The 20,074-nt window shown below is 47.6% G+C and overlaps 1 pseudogene; it reads left to right on the forward strand.

The window, feature by feature from the left end:
* The first annotated feature begins 13,564 nt into the window (after positions 1-13,564).
* On the forward strand, positions 13,565-13,703 carry LOC123126387 (uncharacterized; annotated as a pseudogene).
* The last annotated feature ends 6,371 nt before the right edge of the window (positions 13,704-20,074 follow it).

Here is a 20,074-nt window from a genome sequence, read left to right on the forward strand (position 1 = left end):
ATTCCCTATGCCGCAACCACAGGTTCTATAAAGTTTTCTATGCTGTGTACCAAACCTATTGTGTACCTTGCCATGAGTTTGGCAAGGGGATACAATATTGATCCAGGTGGATCACTTGATAGCGGTCAGAATTATCCTTAGAAGACTAAGGCTATATTTCTCGGATATGGAGGTGATAAAGAGTTCGTCGTAAAGAGTTACGCCGATGCAAGCTTTTACACCGATCTGGATGACTCTGAGTCTCAATATGGATACATATTGAAAGTGGGAGCAATTAGCTAGAGTAGCTCCATGCAGAGCATTGTAGACATAGAAAATTTGCAAAATACATACGGCTCTGAATGTGACAGACCCATTAACTAAGCTTCTCTCACAAGAAAAACATGATCACACCTTAGTACTCTTTGGGTGTTAATCACATAGCGATGTGAACTATATTATTGACTCTAGTAAAACCCTTTGGGTATTAGTCACATGGCGATGTGAACTAATCACTTGGAGATGTGAACTATTGGTGTTAAATCACATGGCGATGTGAACTAGATTATTGACTCTAGTGCAGGTGGGAGACTGAAGGAAATATGCTCTAGAGGCAATAATAAAGTTTTTATTTATATTTCCTTATATCATGATAAATGTTTATTATTCATGCTAGAATTGTATTAACCGGAAACTTAGTACATGTGTGAATACATAGACAAACAGACTGTCCCTAGTATGCCTCTACTTGACTAGCTCGTTAATCAAAGATGGTTAAGTTTCCTAGCCATAGACATGTGTTGTCATTTGATGAACGGGATCACATCATTAGAGAATGATGTGATGGACAAGACCCATCCGTTAGCTTAGCATAATGATCGTTAAGTTTTGTTGCTATTGCTTTCTTCATGACTTATACATATTCCTTTGACTACGAGACTATGCAACTCCCGAATACCGGAGGAACACCTTGTGTGCTATCAAACGTCACAACGTAACTGGGTGATTATAAAGATGCTCTACAGGTGTCTCTGATGGTGTTTGTTGAGTTGGCATAGATCGAGCTTAGGATATGTCACCCCGTGTATTGGAGAGGTATCTCTGGGCCCTCTCGGTAATGCACACCACTATGAGCCTTGCAAGCAATGTGACTAATGAGTTAGTCACGGGATGATGCATTACAGAACGAGTAAAGAGACTTGCCCGTAACGAGATTGAACTAGGTATGATGATACCGACGATCGAATCTCGGGCAAGTAACATGCCGATGACAAAGGGAACAACGTATGTTGTTATGCGGTTTGACCGATAAAGATCTTCGTAGAATATGTAAGAGACAATGTGAGCATCCATGTGTCCGCTATTGGTTATTGACCGGAGATGTGTCTCGGTCATGTCTACATAGTTCTCAAACCCGTAGGGTCCGCACGCTTAACGTTCGATGAGGATTCGTATTATGAGTTGATGTGATTTGATGTACCGAAGGTTGTTCGGAGTCCCGGATGAGATCACGGACATGACGAGGAGTCTCTAAATGGCCGAGACATAAAGATTCATATATTGGAAGGCTACATTCGGACACCGGAATGGTTCGGGTCGTTTCGGAGTACCGGGGGTTACCGGAACCCCCCACGCCCCGCGGGAAGTTATTGGGCCTCATGGGCCGAGTGGTGGAAGAGAGGAGGCAGGCCAAGGTGTGGCGCGCGCCCCCCTAGCCCAAACCAAATTGGACTAGGGCTAGGGGGGCAGCCCCCCTTTCCTTCTCTTCTCCCTCTCCTTCCCCCCTTCTCCTTGTGGAAGTAGGAAAGCGGGGGGGGGGGCGAATCCTACTTGGAGTAGGACACCCCCCCCTTGGTCGCGCCTCCTCCTAGCCGGCCTCCTCCTCCCTCCATCCTTTATATACGTGGGGAGGATGGCACCCAAAGGCATAACAGACAATCTCTTAGCCGTGTGTGGTGCCCCCTCCACAGTTTTACACCTCGGTCATATCGTCGTAGTGCTTAGGATAAGCCCTGCGCCGGTAACATCAACATCACCGTCACCACACCGTCGTGCTGACGGAACTCTCCCTCGGCCTCAGCTAGATCAAGAGTTCGAGGGACGTCACCGAGCTGAACGTGTGCAGATCACGGAGGTGCCGTGCGTTCGGTACTTGATCGGTTGGATCGTGAAGACGTTCGATTACATCAACCGCGTTATTAACGCTTCCGCTTTTGGTCTACGAGGGTACGTGGACACACTCTCCCCGCTCGTTGCTATGCTTCTCCTAGATAGATCTTGCGTGATCGTAGGAAAATTTTAAAATACTACGTTCCCCAACAAGACAGACTCAAACCATATCTAAGAACGAGATTTCATATAATTATCGATATCTCACTAAAAAAGGAGCGTATTTACATTTCACTAAGTAAAATAACAAACACTTGTGTGCTTTGGATGCAGAGTGTCGTGGAATTGTCACGGCAGATGTCCTTGGTGTGAGGACTTAGTCGCGAGGCCAACGCATCTATGTGGTAGCTTGAGAGGGGTTGGGCGGAATCGAGAGACGCAACATAAGACAGGGATTTAGACAGCTTCGGGCCCCGGGAAACATCATCCGGTAACAACCCTACATGCTGTTTGAGGCTAGGTCTCATTATGATCACGGGAGAGTCGCCGGGAACCGGCTCTTGGTGTCTAGCCCTAGAGATTGTTTCTTCTTGCTTGTCCCTCTTTGGGGAGCCCTGCCCCTCCTTATATAAGTTGAAGGGGCGGATTACATGTGGAGTCCTATTAGGATTAGGACTAGCCTACCTTCTAATACAAACCGGATACAAGTCCGGGTCTTAACTCCTTGTAAGGTAAATATTCCTTATGCCTTTCCTTATAAACCGGCCCACCATAGCATGAACCGGCCTTCCATAAACCGCCTTCTGGGCCACTGGGTCTTGTCATTCCTCTGACCCGCTCGCCGGGTCACCCATGAGTTGCCAGGCTCGGGCGGGTCACTTAGTGAGTCGCCAAGTCCGACCGGGTTATACTTCCGGCCGGGTTACACCGCGGGGTATATCCCCGACATTAGCCCCCAGTTTAATTTGGATTTATCCATGTTAAACTAATCTGCAACATAAACACAAGAACAAATTTGGCGGGTTGTGCTCCGCTTTAAATATTCTTAAACGGGCGCTTGATCATCTTTAATTCCTTGTCATTTCTTCCTTCTGAAAAATCCGAGTCAATATACCAGCTTCATAATCAATTTGCTTGCAGAAGATATTTTGTAAATAAAGAATCCATTTGAATCGGCCTTCAATGCTCTGATTCGACAAAAATATTGGTCTTCAAATATTCAACTGATATCAGCCGGTTTGAAAATGTAGAACTTTCCGGTTTATCATTGCCAAAATTGCCTGTTTGTAAATATTGATGGCACCGAGTCATAATTGTTGCCGACGCCGGGTCATAATTGTCGATGACGCCGGGCTATGATTGTTGCAGACACCAGGTCATAATGATTGGTGACGCCAGGTCAATCTGATGTGCTCAAAACTGAGAATTCGAAAGTATTTCTCCTTATATCTGTGTTACCTGTAGCCCCCAAGTGATGGGTTGTCATGCTTGCATCAACCTGGGACTTGTAATTGTCTTATGCTCACAAAACTTCAACTGGTGTAGCCTCCAAGGGCTGGGTCATTATGCAATAATGAGCAGGGACTTTGTAGATGTAGACTTGAGCAGCAACATGTAGCCCCCAAGGGCCGGCTCAGTAAGATAATATTGAGTTGGGACTTTATATATATTTCCTTGAAAAGAATACCATATGCTGTAATCCTCTCCATGGGGCCCGAACCTACGTCCATAAGGTTAAGAGCTTTGTACTCTTCCAACTGAGTAGTGGACCTTTCAATATAATGGATTTAAACTTGTGTACCTTGAATTGTTGACAGGAGCAATTGGTAGCCCCCAAGGGCCGGCTCATTACAATGTGATGAGTCGGGTCTTCAATAAGGCCAGTAAAAATGACTTTGCATTAGCCCCCAAGTGCCATGGTGCATGCTGGCAGTGACATGGGACTTGCATATTTGATGTAATCTCAACTTTGAATAATGTAGCCTCCAAGTGCCGGGTCGTAAGCCTGCAGCGACTCGGGACTATTCCTTCCATTGTAGAATAAATCATATCCATTGATAAAATAATAGCCATTGCGCCAAAGCGACTTTGAATACCTCATCTGCTGATAAGTCAATCTGGAGTTTAAATACCCGGCGGCTCTTGGCCGATGGCGATTTAATACGCCTCCATTGTAATCCGGAATTTGTACAACCCGGCGGCTTATAGCCTTTGAGAAAATCAAGAATTGATAACCCTTTTGAGACACCAATTTCAATCTATGATGATGGGCTTGAATTTAATCATTTATGTAAGTCATAGCTCTGTAAATCCTGCAGAGTTTAAACAACATATGCCCTGGCGACTTAACGTCAAAAACCAGGGCGGGTAACCACCCAAATTTAGTCTTATCCTGCACATAATTAGATCACAAGATCCCTTGGCGGTTTACCGCAGGGCTGGTCATAATATCTCACATATAACCATTGATGTGTAACAAGGAGTCACAGATAAGCCTGTTATGAATCATAACTTTGAAACATAACTATAATAATATTATTATACCTGTGATATTGAATTTTCACTGCAGGTTTATGTAACCTGTGCAGCAAGGGTGATAACCCAATCTTTAGAAGCAAAAACTTCCAAATGTTTACGATTGTCACATGCTGGCGACTTATCGTCCAAAGTCGAGCCGGGTTAAATAGAAGTTACTCATATATGCTTCAGATATGAACAAAAGGTCTCAAAAACCCAAAAGACTACATTCAAAAAACTTAATCCAGACAAAAAGAAAATCAAGGCTTCTGATTCGAATACGATCAGTAAACCATTCCAAAGGGGTTAAGCTAGGATTCGAATACGATCATGTAGCCCCCAGTGGCTTTGGCGTTGCCGATCAAGAGGGTACCGACAGCTATGTTCTCTTTGGTTCGAATACGACCTATGTTTGAACAGGAAGCCCCCAAATGACCTTGAGAGTTGTTTAATGACGCTGATTCGAATACGATCCACGTCGGACCCAAAAGGGGTTGAGCTATGATTCGAATACGATCAAGAAGCCCCCTAGTGAGTTTGGCAGTGTGCCGATCAAAAGGGTATCGACAGCTATGTTCTCTTTGGTTCGAATACGACCTATGTTTGAACAGGAAGCCCCCTAGTGATCATGAGAATATTTAACGACTCTGATTCGAATACGATCAGGGCCACACCAAAAGGGTTAAGCTAAATTCGAATACGATCAGCTCCCAATGGTCATTAAAGCAGGGTACCTATGTTTAGGTTGTGCTTTGTAACAGACTCTTTTTGGTCCCTTTAATTTTTCCTGAGAACTCGAACTTTTGCGAGAGATAAATTCTTTTTGAACCGGAAAACCGGATATTGAAAGCTTCAAAGCTTTGTGATAAACAAATTTACCTTGAACCGGATTTTGAACCGGATTTGAGAGCTTCAAAACTTTGTGGCAGATAAATTTCCCTTGAACCGGATTTTAAACCGGATATTTAAGAGCTTCAATGCTTTGTGGGAGATGTCAAGTCTCTTGAGCCAGATCTAAACCGGAATCCTTCTTTTTAAGCCGGAAATTTTCTGACGGCCTTTAAACTTTTTACCAATATGGCGGTAGCCTCCGGGACCGGGTTATTTTCCCCTCCAATGACCTGGAGTTCTTGAATGCATTGAAACCGACCAATTCTACCGAGTCATATCATTGTAGCCCCCGAGTCTCAAGACGACTCAAGGAGTTGGCTTTGAGATTCTCCATATTGATCATTGCATAAGGTGTATATCATTGGTATTGATAGCGCGATGTGAATCCACAGAAGGTTGAAGTGACTGCGGCGGGTTATAAATGATCCCGTATGAGCCGTGTCAGCAACTCGGCCAATGGTTCCTTCCTACTGGATGTTTTGAAGTTAACCAAACTGCAGTGGCGGCGACTTGTGCGCCTGCCCATTGAACCATCCAGTGCAGACGGCGGCTGATAATACATGATAATTCGCCTCCAATTTGTTGAAAGAAAACCGGGCTTCCCAAGCAGTGACTCGCTCATATTCAATAAACAGCTCATGCATACAGGTGCGGCCCAATGTGTTTATATAGACCAACCCGCGAGAGACGGATGGTAAAGACGACCATTGCATCAGAGGCGGCACAGACAGATGATCCGGCCGTGGTGTTGTAAGCCGGCCCGGACGGACGAATCGATCGCCGCCGCGGTAAGCCGTGCGGATGGGCGAGTCAACCACGTTGTGTTGATGTAGTGAACAATTGTCCTGTATCAAAAACCTTGCAAGCCAGAGTAATTGCTCTTTTTAAAGAAAACAATATATAATATATAAAAATTTACTGGATTGATTTCACCTGATATGTCAGGCCAGAAATTATCCACCGCGGAGTTGATGATCATCACGGTGAAGCTGAAACCAACCACGGCCGAGTCGGACGCGGGAGCAGACAGATGAGCCGGCCGCGGCGTTGTAAGCCGGTGCGGTCGGGCGAGTCAATTGCAGGAGCGGCAAGCGACGCGGACGCCGAGTCGGCCGCGGGGGGCGGACGGGTAAGTTGTCCGTCACATTGTAAGCCGGTCGCAGACATGTGAGCCGGCCGCGAGGGTGGACAGGCAGGTCGTCCATGGCATTGTAAGGCGGCGCGGATGGGCGAGTCGGCTGGCGCGTTGATGTAGACCGGACCGCAGGGGTGGCGGCTTGCGCCACCTGTAAAGGCGTCGGCGGCTCCATGCGCGATCGTGGAGATGGCAACTGGTAGCCCAAGGTGCGGCAATTGTCCTGTATAAACAATATCGCAGACCAAGTAATTGTTTTTTGACAAAAACAATATATGCTAAAAAATAGGTTTAGATGGATAGCACCTGATTCCTTTAAAAGGCCGAACATAACCCGCCATGAAGTTGATGATCACTAGGTGAAACTGAAATCATTCACGGGTGAGTCGGCCGCGGGAGCAGACCGATGAGCCCGCCGCGGCATTGTAAGCCAGCGCGGACAGGCAAGTTGTCCTCCGCGTTGTAAGGCGGCACGGACGGGTGAACCGGCCACGACTCTGTAAGCTGGTGCGGCAATCCGTTGAATAAGGACGACCACCTGTGCCGAATGATGTTGGCACGCCTCCATCTCCGTGGCGTAATACCACTTTGTAATGGATAATTCTCCTGCATATAAAATACAGCAGGGCAAAGTAATTTTGTTCGGATAAAATAATATGTGCTTAAAAATAAATAAAATAAATAGCACCTGATTCGTCCAGACGACAGATGATCTTTAGCTGGCGGTTTACAGTGGCCCCCCTCTGCGCGGTCTACCACGGCGGAGATGGCAGCAAAGCCGGTAACTCGGCGCAGACGCTGCCGAGGAGGCCCCTGGCGAAGGTGGCTTAGGAGCAGGAGTCGGCCATAGCAGCGCGAGGTAGCGACGAGGCGGAGCCTCTTGGCCGCGGCGACTTACGGCGACAGAGGGAATCCAAGGTGCATCGGCGCGGGTCGCAGCCTACGCGGACAGAGGACAGAGCGGGGCGGCAGTCGACTGGGGAAACCGTGAGGCGAGGCGGGGCGCCGGGCCGTCTCGGGACAGCGCAGGCACGGACGCAGTCCAGCGACCACTTGGCACACGAACGGATGGCGCGAGGCAGTGGCTTGATGCGAGGTCCTCGTCCGAGTTGTTGTTGGATTTGCACCTCGTGCCTTCCAGATTGTGGCCTTCCCTTTTTTCTGTAATACCTGGTATTTTGACCTTTGACCACTTACATATTAGCAATACTTAGTTCCACGTTGATTTTGACGGATCGTCCTTATATGCTGATGTGGGCGTGGAAGATCATGCGGCGGCTGCTCCTTTTTTTAAATCAGATCTTTCTTTCATAGCAAGTCGGTGCTCTAGTATTAGCACACCACGTGATTGACCCGAACACAGCTTGAGATCAGGCTCCGCGTACCCTGGCCGGCTGGCTCGAAACTTCATCTAGTAAGCCTCAGATACGATAGTAATCGGACACCGCAACAGTACACATCGAAACTATAGCAGATTTTTCAGGCCTCGAGCTGGCAACCTGCAACTTCTGACTTCTCTTAATCGAAGATCTCGTGTCTGCCATTGCTGTGACCACTTCTCGATGATGTAGATCCTTCAAAAACGGTTCTTCTTATCCGAAAAAATTGCGAACTTTTCGATCCCTAAGAAGGATCCCTCCAAGAACTCACACCACCGTGCGCGAGCCCCACGGTGGGCGCCAACTGTCGTGGAATTGTCACGGCAGATGTCCTTGGTGTGAGGACTTAGTCGCGAGGCCAACGCATCTATGTGGTAGCTTGAGAGGGGTTGGGCGGAATGGAGAGACGCAACATAAGACAGGGATTTAGATAGCTTCAGGCCCCGGGAAACATCATCCGGTAACAACCCTACATGCTGTTTGAGGCTAGGTCTCATTATGATCACGGGAGAGTCGCCGGGAACCGGCTCTCGGTGTCTAGCCCTAGAGATCGTTTCTTCTTGCTTGTCCCTCTTTGGGGAGCCCTGCCCCTCCTTATATAAGTTGAAGGGGCGGGTTCATGTGGAGTCCTATTAGGATTAGGACTAGTCTACCTTCTAATACAAACCGGATACAAATCCGGGTCTTAACTCCTTGTAAGGTGAATATTCCTTACGCCTTTCCTTATAAACCGGCCCACCATAGCATGAACCGGCCTTCCATAAACCGCCTTCTGGGGCACTGGGTCTTATCGTTCCTCTGACCCGCTCGCCGGGTCACCCATGAGTCGCCAGGCTCGGGCGGGTCACTTAGTGAGTCGCCAAGTCCGGCCGGGTTATACTTCCGGCCGGGTTACACCGCGGGGTATATCCCCGACACAGAGTCTACAATGTAGTAAAGCTCTTCCTTTTCTAAAAAAAGAAGATATGCATTATTGTAAAGGATGTTCAAAACATGTGTTGACATTATCTAGCTTCATTTAACTCCTTTCATGCTGAATACTTCCGTCACACAACCTTCGAGCTTCGGAAAGTTATACCGCAAGGTGTGTGCAAATAAAAGAACATATATGTAAAAAAAGGAAAATTAAGTGGCACCAGGAAGACATGTTTGGGTCTTATGTTCTCTCTACGGGAAATTTGTTTGCAGAAGATGCCTAGCTTCAAGCACGCTAAACATACATGAAAGAATTTAACATGGACTATACAGTACAAGAAATTTATTTTCCTACACGGGATTATCTTTGGACATGATACTTCCAAGTAGTACCCTTCACTTGGTTTTCTAGTTTTTTCCTTTGCCATTAATTACAGGGAAGAGTTTTTCTTTTCGAAGAATTTATTGGTTAGTGGGCAGAGAAAGATTGAGCATCACTGTTACTGCAGTACAGGGGTATTCATCTCCCAGGTGTCAATCTTATGATAATGATAGTCACCTCAGATGTTACAATCTACATTTCCCTTATGTGAATGATGAATGTAGCCTCGTTCTCGTTTCCCTTTCCCTTTCCCTCGTTCTCATGGCTGCGCTTAACTATTGGGTTTTTGTATATGTTGATATATGAGGAATTGAAGTAGATCAACTACCCACAAGTACAAGTGCTGGCCCATAATTACAACACACGTTCCACATGTATCGAGAACAAAGCGCTGAGGTTCCATCACCCCACTATGACTTACTGTTCACTCCCATGTTTCATCGCGCAGTAGGTGTGTGCTTAACTGATATGAAGACCTATACCAATAACTATGCACCTCTCTATCTACTAATACCATAGTCCCTAGCATGCAACAGATCAAGATGCTCTTTCAAATTCTCATGTTTTTGGAGTTAGTTGTGAAGGGTAGGCCGGGAAGAGGAAGAATGAGAGGGTCCAAGAGTAGTATGAATGGGAACATTGAGGAAAACAAGAGCTTTCTAGATTTCATCTCCTAAGGAATTAGAGATCTAGTTCTGTGTTTTTCCAATGCCTCCCATTCCTATTGTTCTTGGGTGCTCCTTCCCCTTCCCTATTGGCTTGCATATTTATCTTAAATAATAGGGGAACCAAATAGTCTGTGTATAAATTTAGATGCAAAGACTTTGATAATAGGCAAGGAAGAGGAAGAATAGAGGGTCTAAGAGTTGTAGGAATGGGATCATGGAGAAAAGAAAAAGTGATTTGTTTCTTACTCCCCTCCGTCCGGGTTTATTAGCCTAAAGACAACTTCTCTTAGACCAAGACACATAGTAATTTGCTTACATTAATTTTTCCATTCCACTCCCAATGCACTCTCTCACATGCATGCAGCCAATAAAAAAGCACGCATGATGTGTATTAATTTCTCAGCCATGATACCAACAACAATGGCTTTCAATGCAACCAATGAAATGGTTGCATGCATGCACCTTTCCAAAGCGAGGCCTTATAAAAAGGGACATGCTTGTGATGCTGAGAGGCCTAATAAACCTAGACGGAGGGAGTACCTCTTAACACTGGATGTGGAAACTTGGCTTCAATTTCTCGAAAAACCTCCCCTTCCTCTTCCTTTTGCTTGCAACAGTGTAGAAATATTAGTGTTCATTTGGATCTTCATGCACTTGATGTGATACTGATAACATGCTTTTCTTTCCTTAGTGTGCCTGCTCCAAAGCTACGATGGTGGCATCACCTTAATGAGGTTTCTTTCATATCACAGAGACATGAAATGTTTAAATTTGACAGTATATACTCATATCCACAACAAGGCATAAGCATAACTGTGAGGTATTAAGATAGTCCATGGAATAGGCATATCAATAAAAAAATAGTTTATAATAACATACTTACCTCTTTCTTTTATTATGACGATATGCATGACCAATATTTGGCCAGTCTGTGACTGGTTAAAAACATTATTCCTAACAATAACAGTTGGAGTAGAGGGACTAGTGCATCATGGCTTGTAAAAGTAACTACCAACTAAGACAATTTGGGACATGACACACATATCATGAACTACCAAAAAATGTAATTGTGTGATGGTCTGAACAAAGTTTGCATGTGTCTACATATGTCAAGTTTAATACCCCAAGCCATAAACACTATGTTTATTTGTAATACCTCATCAAGTCAAAAAGTATCCGCTCTAAGGTATGTGAGTGATATTTACAGTCAGTAGTTTGCTTTCATATTTTGATAATGGCATTTCTAATATTCTTGTTGGTCTTCTTTTATGAGCCAGAAACAATCTTTGAAATCTTAACTGATACTGAAAATTGAATGGCAGAAAATATTGGTTTGCCATGACAATTCATACAAAGGCAACTCTCCTTGTTGTAAACTATGAAGAAATACTTCTTGAGAAGCTACCAAAATAAAGTAAGTGAGCGCTGTCTTTCCCAAGTTTCATGTTTTATCATTAGTACTGAATGACAACGATAGAATAATGGAATATATACTTGACATTGTTCAGTCACATTTCTTGGACTGAAATATTCATGGATCTAACGAAGGTGATTGTATTGGATTATGACATGGTTATTCAATGTGGTATAACGTTCTTGTGAAATCTTGATATGGGGACAAGGTAAATGGTGTTGTTGAATTTTATGATATAAGACTGGCTCAAGTTAGGAATCTCATGGGTAAGAAGAGGAAGTATGATCCTAAAGCATGTGTATGGATGTCTTGAGTGAATGTGATTAATTCGGAACATGGAGGGATCATAAAGTAGTTGAGAAATACCTGGTGCTCCTTACAAGTTGGTATAATTCTTCTTTATTTCTTGCACTACTGGAATTTTCATATACGCCGGGTGCCAGGCTCTTGGCCGTGAGCCAAATCACAGACTCTCGGCAAAGTAGTAGATGCCGAGAGGAGCTCTCGGCAAAAGGCACAACTCGGCAAACACATGATATTGCCGAGAGTAGACCTCAGCAAAAAGGAAACACTTGGCAAAGGCACAATTTGCCGAGAGCCGATTAGTTGCCGCACGGCAAAGTCTGGCCACGTGGCACGGTGACTTCTTTGCCGAGAGTGGCTCTTGGCAAAGATCTGGCATGCGGCAAACTTTAGTCCCACCTTGCCAAGGGACAAGCAACAGGACCCGGCACTCGGCATAGGGTACGATTCCAGTAGTCTTGATACTCAGTCGTAACGATTAATGGCTGAACCCCGATGCTCCGGGGTGGACGAAGAGGTGATGTCATCATTTGAAATTTAGCTGACCCTCGAAGCAGTAGATTACGCCCAAGCTGATGCAGGGAATATATGTAAATTGATTCAAATATTATGATACTGTAGGTGTGTGATGTTTTATTTTACCGCTGCATGTGCCATCACAAAATAAACTGATTTTGACAATGTGTCAACTGAAATCGTTGTGCTAACATTTTCAGGTTGAGTCTGACGGACATTTCGCTAGGAATCTACAAGATCTACAATGGAATAGGTATGCTGGGTGAATGCAATTGGTTTCTTGCAACTCTAGTTGCTCACACTTAAGAAAGTCGGATAAACTATCTATGTAATTACAGAAATCGATGGCTAATTTCTAGATGTGGCATTGGTGGTGCCAACAGAATGCTTTCGACGAACGGTACATAAATTCGGTCTAGCGTCGCTCAATGTTTGTGTTCAGTGGATAGAATGGTTAGGAGGTTGATTCGGCACTTTACGATTAATTGGAGTCGTATAAACAAATAGTTTTCTAACGCTAACCTGTTGTTTTCAGGATATGAAGGTATGCTCATGGCTCTGCCGTAGATGCTGAAGGGTCGAAAGATGATGCCCCTGTTAAATGATAGGCTTGTAGAGATTGTATAGGCTAGTATTTTGTGACATGTTGTCACGTCTTTTGTATACGTGCGTGTAATCTTGAGCGGCAGGTTGTTAGCTAGGATAGGTTTATCTTTGTGTAGCTTGGAGTAGAGGCCAAGCCTAGTAACAACCTGCGCCTCCTCTTGTAATCTGTCATCTCTATATAACACGTACGCGTCCCTGCCTAACAGCATACGCTTCCACAATCTTCTTTCTTTCATGGTAATCAAAGCTATCCTCGAGCTCATCCATGGCGACGTCTTCAAGTTCCTTCCTCTCCTCGCCATTCGCTCACGCCGCCACAGAGAAGCTTACCAAGGGCAACCAAGCCCTGCGGCGAGCGACCGTGCTCTCTGCCATACGGGGAGCCCAGATGGCGAAGTACCTCGACGTTGAACAGCCGCCACCGCCCATGCAGATCGATGTGACCTCCTCCGACGGCAAGACCATGGCGAAGGCGCCGAACCCTGACTTCCAAACCTGGTATGCGCAAGACCAACAAGTCTTCTTCTATCTTCTGACGACCCTTCCTCGTGAGATAGCCATCCAGGTTGCATCCTATCACACCTCGGTGGAGCTCTGGAACACGGTCGAAGGGATGCTCGCATCTCGCACTCGACCGAGGCCACAAACGTCCGCATCTCCCTCGCCAATCTGCAGAAGGGCAACCTATCCATCACCGACTACGTCGGGAAGGTCAGAACCCTCTGCGACGAGCTGATCGCCGCGGGGAAGAGGGTGGACGAGGAAGACATTGTCTCCCACATCCTAGCCGGACTCGATGAAGATTTTGATCCAGTGGTCTCTGCCATGTGCTCCAGGGTGGAGCCAGTTACTGTAGCCGAACTTTTCTTGCAGCTGCTCGGCTTCGAGAGGAGGCTGAATCTTCGTGGCGGCGGGTCGCAGTCCTCCACCAACAGTGCCACCCGAGGCCGCAAGCAAGGCGGCAGAGGTGGTGACCGCGGCCTCAGACAAGCCGGCAATGGTGGTGATCGCGGCGGCCGTGGCTATTCCAATCCAGGAGGCCGTGGCGGTGGCGGTCACGGCGGCAACAACGGCGGCAGCAGCGGGGGCAACTACAACAACCATGCCTCCGCTCCTAGGGTACAGTGCCAGATCTGCGGGAAGATGGGCCATCCGGCATGGAAGTGCTGGAAACGTTATGACGAGTCCTACCAAGGTATGGAGGAGAAACCGGCCAATCTTGCATCTCTGCAGTATAGCGTGGACACCAACTGGTACCTTGACAGTGGTGCCACCGATCACATCACGGATGACCTGGAGAAGCTAACCGTACGCGACCGCTACAACGGCAACGAACAGATACATACTACAAGTGGTTCAGGTATGGATATTAAACATATTGGTCATTCAGCTATTCATACCCTAGATCGTGATCTTCACTTAAACAATATTCTTCATGTACCCGAAGCCAATAAAAGTCTCATCTCTGCTAGTCGTCTTGCCATTGACAATAATTCCTTTGTTGGAATTCATCCTTTTTCTTTTTCTGTTAAGGAACAGGGAACGAGGAAGGTACTCCTTCAAGGCAAGGGTAGGAGAGGTCTCTACCCGATTAGGCACACGAGCACCGACGTCAAGAAGCAAGTGCTCAGTGCTACCAAGCTATCTCCGGATAGGTGGCACCGACGTCTAGGGCATCCTTCTCCTGTTATTGTTAGCAAAGTCATTAGTCAAAATAATCTGCCATGTGCCAGTTATTTCAATAAAGAGTATGTATGTGACGCCTGTCAAAAAGCAAAAGTCACCAACTTCCTTATCCAAGTTCAATAAGTGAATCAAAGTTTTCCTTAGAGCTTGTGTTCTCTGATGTTTGGGGTCCTACTGTTGAAACAGTAGGAAGAAAGCAATATTATGTGAGTTTCATAGATGATTTCAGTAAATTTACATGGATCTATCTTATCAAACACAAGTCTGAGGTGTTTCAAAAATTTCATGATTTTCAGAAGCTTGTCGAGCGACAATTTGATCGCAAAATTCTTGCTCTCCAAACAGATTGGGGAGACGAGTATGTTAAACTAAACTCCTTAACCAAAATAGGTATATCTCACCATGTCTTATGTCCTCATGCTCACCAACAGAATGGTTCAGCTGAGAGGAAACATCGTCATATCGTTGAAGTAGGCTTGTCTCTTCTTGCTCAAGCTTCTATGCCCTTGAAGTTTTGGGATGAAGCTTTCATTGCCGCAACCTACTTGATAAATCGGATTCCTAGCAAAGTAATCAACTTTGAAACACCATTTGAACGTCTCTTTCATGAAAAAACCCAACTATTCTATCTTAAGAATTTTTGGGTGTGCCTGCTTGCCCAATATCCGACCATACAATGATCACAAGCTTCAATTTCGCTCCAAGCAGTGTGCTTTTCTTGGGTATAGCAATCTTCACAAAGGCTTCAAGTGCCTTGATATTTCCACCAGACGCGTCTATATTTCCAGGGATGTTGTGTTTGATGAAAACGTGTTCCCCTTCTTTACACTCCATCCTAACGGCGTCGCTCGTCTACGTGCTGAGATCCTTTTGCTCTCACCAGATTTATTAAATCCTACTGATCAAGGGGGTGAACATATTGCTGATGATCATTCGTTTAATAATCCTAACCCAAACGGAGACAACAGTGAAAAAAAACAGCGCTCCAAATCATCATGATTTTATGCAGCAATAGAGAACGCCTGGTGCGGAACACGAAGCAGATACACCTGCGGGCGCGGATCCCGTGAGATTTGGTGTCAGCGGGCCGGCTGGCACGTCTGCGGATCCCCAGGCAGATCTCCTGTCGCCACCTAATCCCCGGTCGGGCGGGACCGGTGGTGATTGGTCGGGCGGACACGATCCCCCCTCGCCTTCGTCTGGTGTGCGCCACGCATCAGGCTCTCGTACGGGCGGGCTCGGCGCGTCCCCGTCGTCACATGGCGCGGATGGTGCGTCGCCTGGTCCACGCGCACAGGACCCAAGCCCAGGCGATGCGTCGCATAGCGCACCCGCACGGGATCCAAGCCCGATCAGGAGCGCGGCGGTCGAGGGAGATTTGCCCACGTCTGCTCGGTCGGATCGGGTACGAGGTGATAGGCTCGGATCTTCTGTGGCTCCTGACTCGGTACATGATCATACACCGTTACGAATGACTACACGTGCACAAAAAGGTATTTTGAAGCCATCAAAGTTCAAAGATGGGACAGTCAGGTATGAAAAGAATTTCATGTTTGCAAACTTTGCATCCACCGGTGAACCTCAAATTTTATCAGAGGCACTAAGTAATGATAATTGGAAAAAGGCTATGAATATAGAATATGAAGCTCTTATGAAAAATCAGACTTGGCAGTTGGTTTCTCCTAAGAAAGGGAGGAATGTAATAGATTGTAAGTGGGTATACAAGATCAGAAGAAAGTCTGATGGCACAATAGACAGATGCAAGGCTAGGCTAGTGGCTAAAGGCTTTAAGGAGCGTTATGGTATTGATTATGAGGACACGTTTAGTCCAGTTGTTAAAGCTGCTACTATTAGACTTGTTCTGTCTATTGCTGTTTTCAAGGGTTGGAGCCTTCGTCAATTGGATGTACAGAATGCGTTTCTACATGGCGTTCTCGAGGAAGAGGTTTATATGCGGCAGCCACCTGGATTTGAGGATGGCTTGAAACTGCATCATGTATGTAAGTTGGACAAGGCCTTGTATGGTCTAAAGCAGGCCCCTAGAGCCTGGTATTCAAGTCTGATTATGAAATTGCAGCAACTGGGCTTTCGAGCTTCAAAGGGAGATACTTCTTTGTTCTTCTTGAAGAAAGGGAAGGTGACCATATTTATGTTAATTTATGTTGATGATATATTCTTGCTAGTTCATCACAAGATGCTACCTCGGCTCTGCTAAAGAATTTGAGAGGTGAGTTTTCGCTCAAAGACTTGGGAGAGTTGCATTGTTTTCTAGGCATTGAAGTCAAAAAGTGCATGATGGAATTATGTTAACTCAAGAAAAGTATGCCAGAGACATAATTAAACGGTTAGGCATGAAGGACTATAAACCTTCCAATACACCTATGTCTACTAGTGATAAGCTGTCATTGCATGAAGGGAAAGCATTAAGCACAGAAGAGGGAACTAAGTACAGAAGCATAGTTGGTGCACTTCACTAATTAACTTTGACTAGACCTGATATATCATTTGTAGTAAATAAGGTCTGTCAATTTTTGCATGCTCCTATTTCTTTACATTTGACAGCTGTAAAAAGGATACTAAGGTATATTCAAGGAAGTACTGGAATAGGACTTAAGCTGTGTAGGTCCTCATCAACTGCAATAAGCGGATTCTCGGATGCAGACTGGGCTAGGTGTCCAGATGACAGTAGATCTACTGGAGGTTTTGCTGTTTTCCTTGGGTCTAATCTTATATCTTGGAATGCTTTGAAACAAGCAACAGTATCAGGTTCCAGTACTGAATCAGAATATAAGTCTCTGGCAAATGCAACTGCTGAGGTAATGTGGATAGAAACTCTACTTGATGAACTAGGAATTGGAAGATCACATGTGTCACAACTATGGGGTGACAACTAGGATGCAACATATCTCTCTGCAAATCCTGTATTTCATGCCAGAACAAAACACATAGAAATTGATTATCATTTTGTCCGTGAAAGAGTAGCACAGAAGCTACTAAAAATACAGCTCATCCCAACAGGAGATCAAGTTGCTGATGGTTTCAATAAGCCTTTACAAGTTCGACAGTTTCAAGCCTTTAAGAACAATCTGAACCTTGATGAGTTAAGATTGAGGGAGGATGTTAAATGATAGGCTTGTAGAGATTGTATTGGCTAGTATTTTGTGACATGTTGTCACGTCTTGTGTATACGTGCGTGTAATCTTGGGCGGCAGGTTGTTAGCTAGGATAGGTTTATCTTTGTGTAGCTTGTTAGCTAGGATAGGTTTAAGAACACAGAGGGTTTGCCGGCGCACGAACGCCCCCCGCACGAACGGGATTTTCTGTATTTTCAACTCGAGCTCGAACTCGATCTCCTCAGCGATTACACAGGGGTGGAGTGGGTCTTATACCCGCGAGCTCCGACATGCCGGGCCGCGCTCGAACGCACCCACTTGCCACTCGCCACGTCCCGCGTGCACCGGCTCGCGCGCTCCGATCGTGCACGCACGCGATTGCTGCGGCCATGCTGCGCCCGACGCGGTCCACTCTCCTTGGTCCCTCGCTAGCTACCCAGCGCACACACACACTGACTCACACACGCACGCACACCTACACTTGGGCACGCACGCACGCACCCATCCTTGCCCTGGCCCGAGTCCGACGCGGCCACCGCACGCGCGCGCGCACCGCACGTTGAGCTCGCCACGGATTATTCCCAACACGCTCCCCCTAAGTCGTGGCCTAGAGAAGGCTGTTGTCCTCGACGTCGGCATCCGCCAGCAGCGCCTGCTCCGCCGCTTGCCCCTTCCTCAGTTGCGGGCAGTCCCGCTTGAAGTGGCCGCGCTCGCCGCACTTGTAGCAGCGGCCACGCCTGTTGCCTCCGTCCCGCGTCGCCACGCTGCGCGCGTCGTCGTTATCGTCCCGGGCTCCGCCTTGACGCCGCTCCCGCGTCCGCCACTGCGCTGCAGTGTACAGGAGCTTGCCGTCCTCCCGCTCGCCGCTGCTCTGCCTGCGGCGCCGCACCCGCTCGTCGAATGCACGCAGCCGCCCGAGCGCCTCGTCGTACGTCAGCTCCTCGAGGACGCAGAACTGCTCGATGCCAGCGACGATGGGGAAGAGGCGGTCCGGCACCGTGTCTAGGAGCTTCTTCACCAGCTCCGTGCCGCCCAGCGTCTCGCCCAGGCCTGCGAACCGCGCCGCCATGCCTGCAAGCCTTCCGGCGTATGTGTCCAGCAGCTCGCCGTCCTCCATCTTCATCCGATCCAGCTCGCCGTGCAGCGTAGCCCTCCTCGCCGCGCGCAACCACTCGGCGCCGACGAAGCGCACCTTCAGAGAGTCCCATACCTCTCTGGCGGTGGCTTTCGTCGCCACCGAGAGCAGCACGTCCTCCGGCAGCCCCGACAGGAGCATCGCCCTCGCCGTCTTGCACTTTTTGCCATTCACCGCCGCGTCGCCCGCCGGCGCCACCGCCTCCCACAGCGTGTGGGCATCAAGGACTGCCTGCGCCTTGATCGCCCACACGGTGTAGCCGTCCGGCGCGAGCACCGGCATCCCCATGGACACCGATCCGCCCGCGCTGCCTCCGCCGTGTGGAACCAGAGCCATCGACGCCGGCGATCTCCGTCAGCTCGCTCCCTCACCTCGCTCCCTCATCTCGCTCTGATACCAAATGTTGGTGCAGAGGGATGCGGCACGCGACGGCGATCACCGGAGACACGACCAGAGAGGAGGAGGAAGAACACAGAGGGTTTGCCGGCGCACGAACGCCCCCTGCACGAACGGGATTTTCTGTATTTTCTCCTCGAGCTTGAACTCGGTCTCCTCAGCGATTACACAGGGGTGGAGTGGGTCTTATACCCACGAGCTCCGACATGCCGGGCCGCGCTCGAACACACCCACTTGCCACTCGCCACGTCCCGCGTGCACCGGATCGCGCGCTCCGATTGCGCACGCACGCGATTGCCGCGGCCATGCTGCGCCTGACGCGGTCCACTCCCCCTGGTCCCTCGCTAGCTACCTAGCGCACACACACACTGACTCACACACGCACGCACACCTACACTTGGGCACGCACGCACCCATCCTCGCCCTGGCCCGAGTCCGACGCGGCCACCGCACGCCAAGCTCGCCACGGCTTATTCCCAACACAGTGTCTAGGTTAGCGCCGTAGACCGCGTAATGATGAGCTTGCAGGTAAGGGTAAAAATATGTGTACCATGCTTTTGGGCCTAACTAGCTAATTGCCCGTGCGTTGCAACGGGGCATACGTATTCTAGTGGTTCAATACCAATCGTCACATAAACGTTTTTCCTCTCTCTCCCTCTCTCTCTCTCTAGTTATATATGTATCCCTCTCTCTCTCTCTCCCTTCTCACTCCATCCCGACATAGATGCCGAGCGTGTCGCACGAATAGGGTTCGGAGGAGGTGGGGGGGGGGGGCATTCCGGAGAGGAATTAGGGTCGCTAGAGCAAGTCCAACATCTTCCCTAAATCTCTTTTTTTTGGGAGCATATCTTCCCTAAATCTCTATATAGGGGACTCCCCTATAAAGATTCTCCTGTAAATTTCTTTAACTCAAACATCACCGCATTTACT

The sequence above is a fragment of the Triticum aestivum genome, chromosome 5D, assembly GCF_018294505.1.
Source record: "Triticum aestivum cultivar Chinese Spring chromosome 5D, IWGSC CS RefSeq v2.1, whole genome shotgun sequence".
In the NCBI taxonomy this organism is placed as follows: domain Eukaryota; kingdom Viridiplantae; phylum Streptophyta; class Magnoliopsida; order Poales; family Poaceae; genus Triticum; species Triticum aestivum.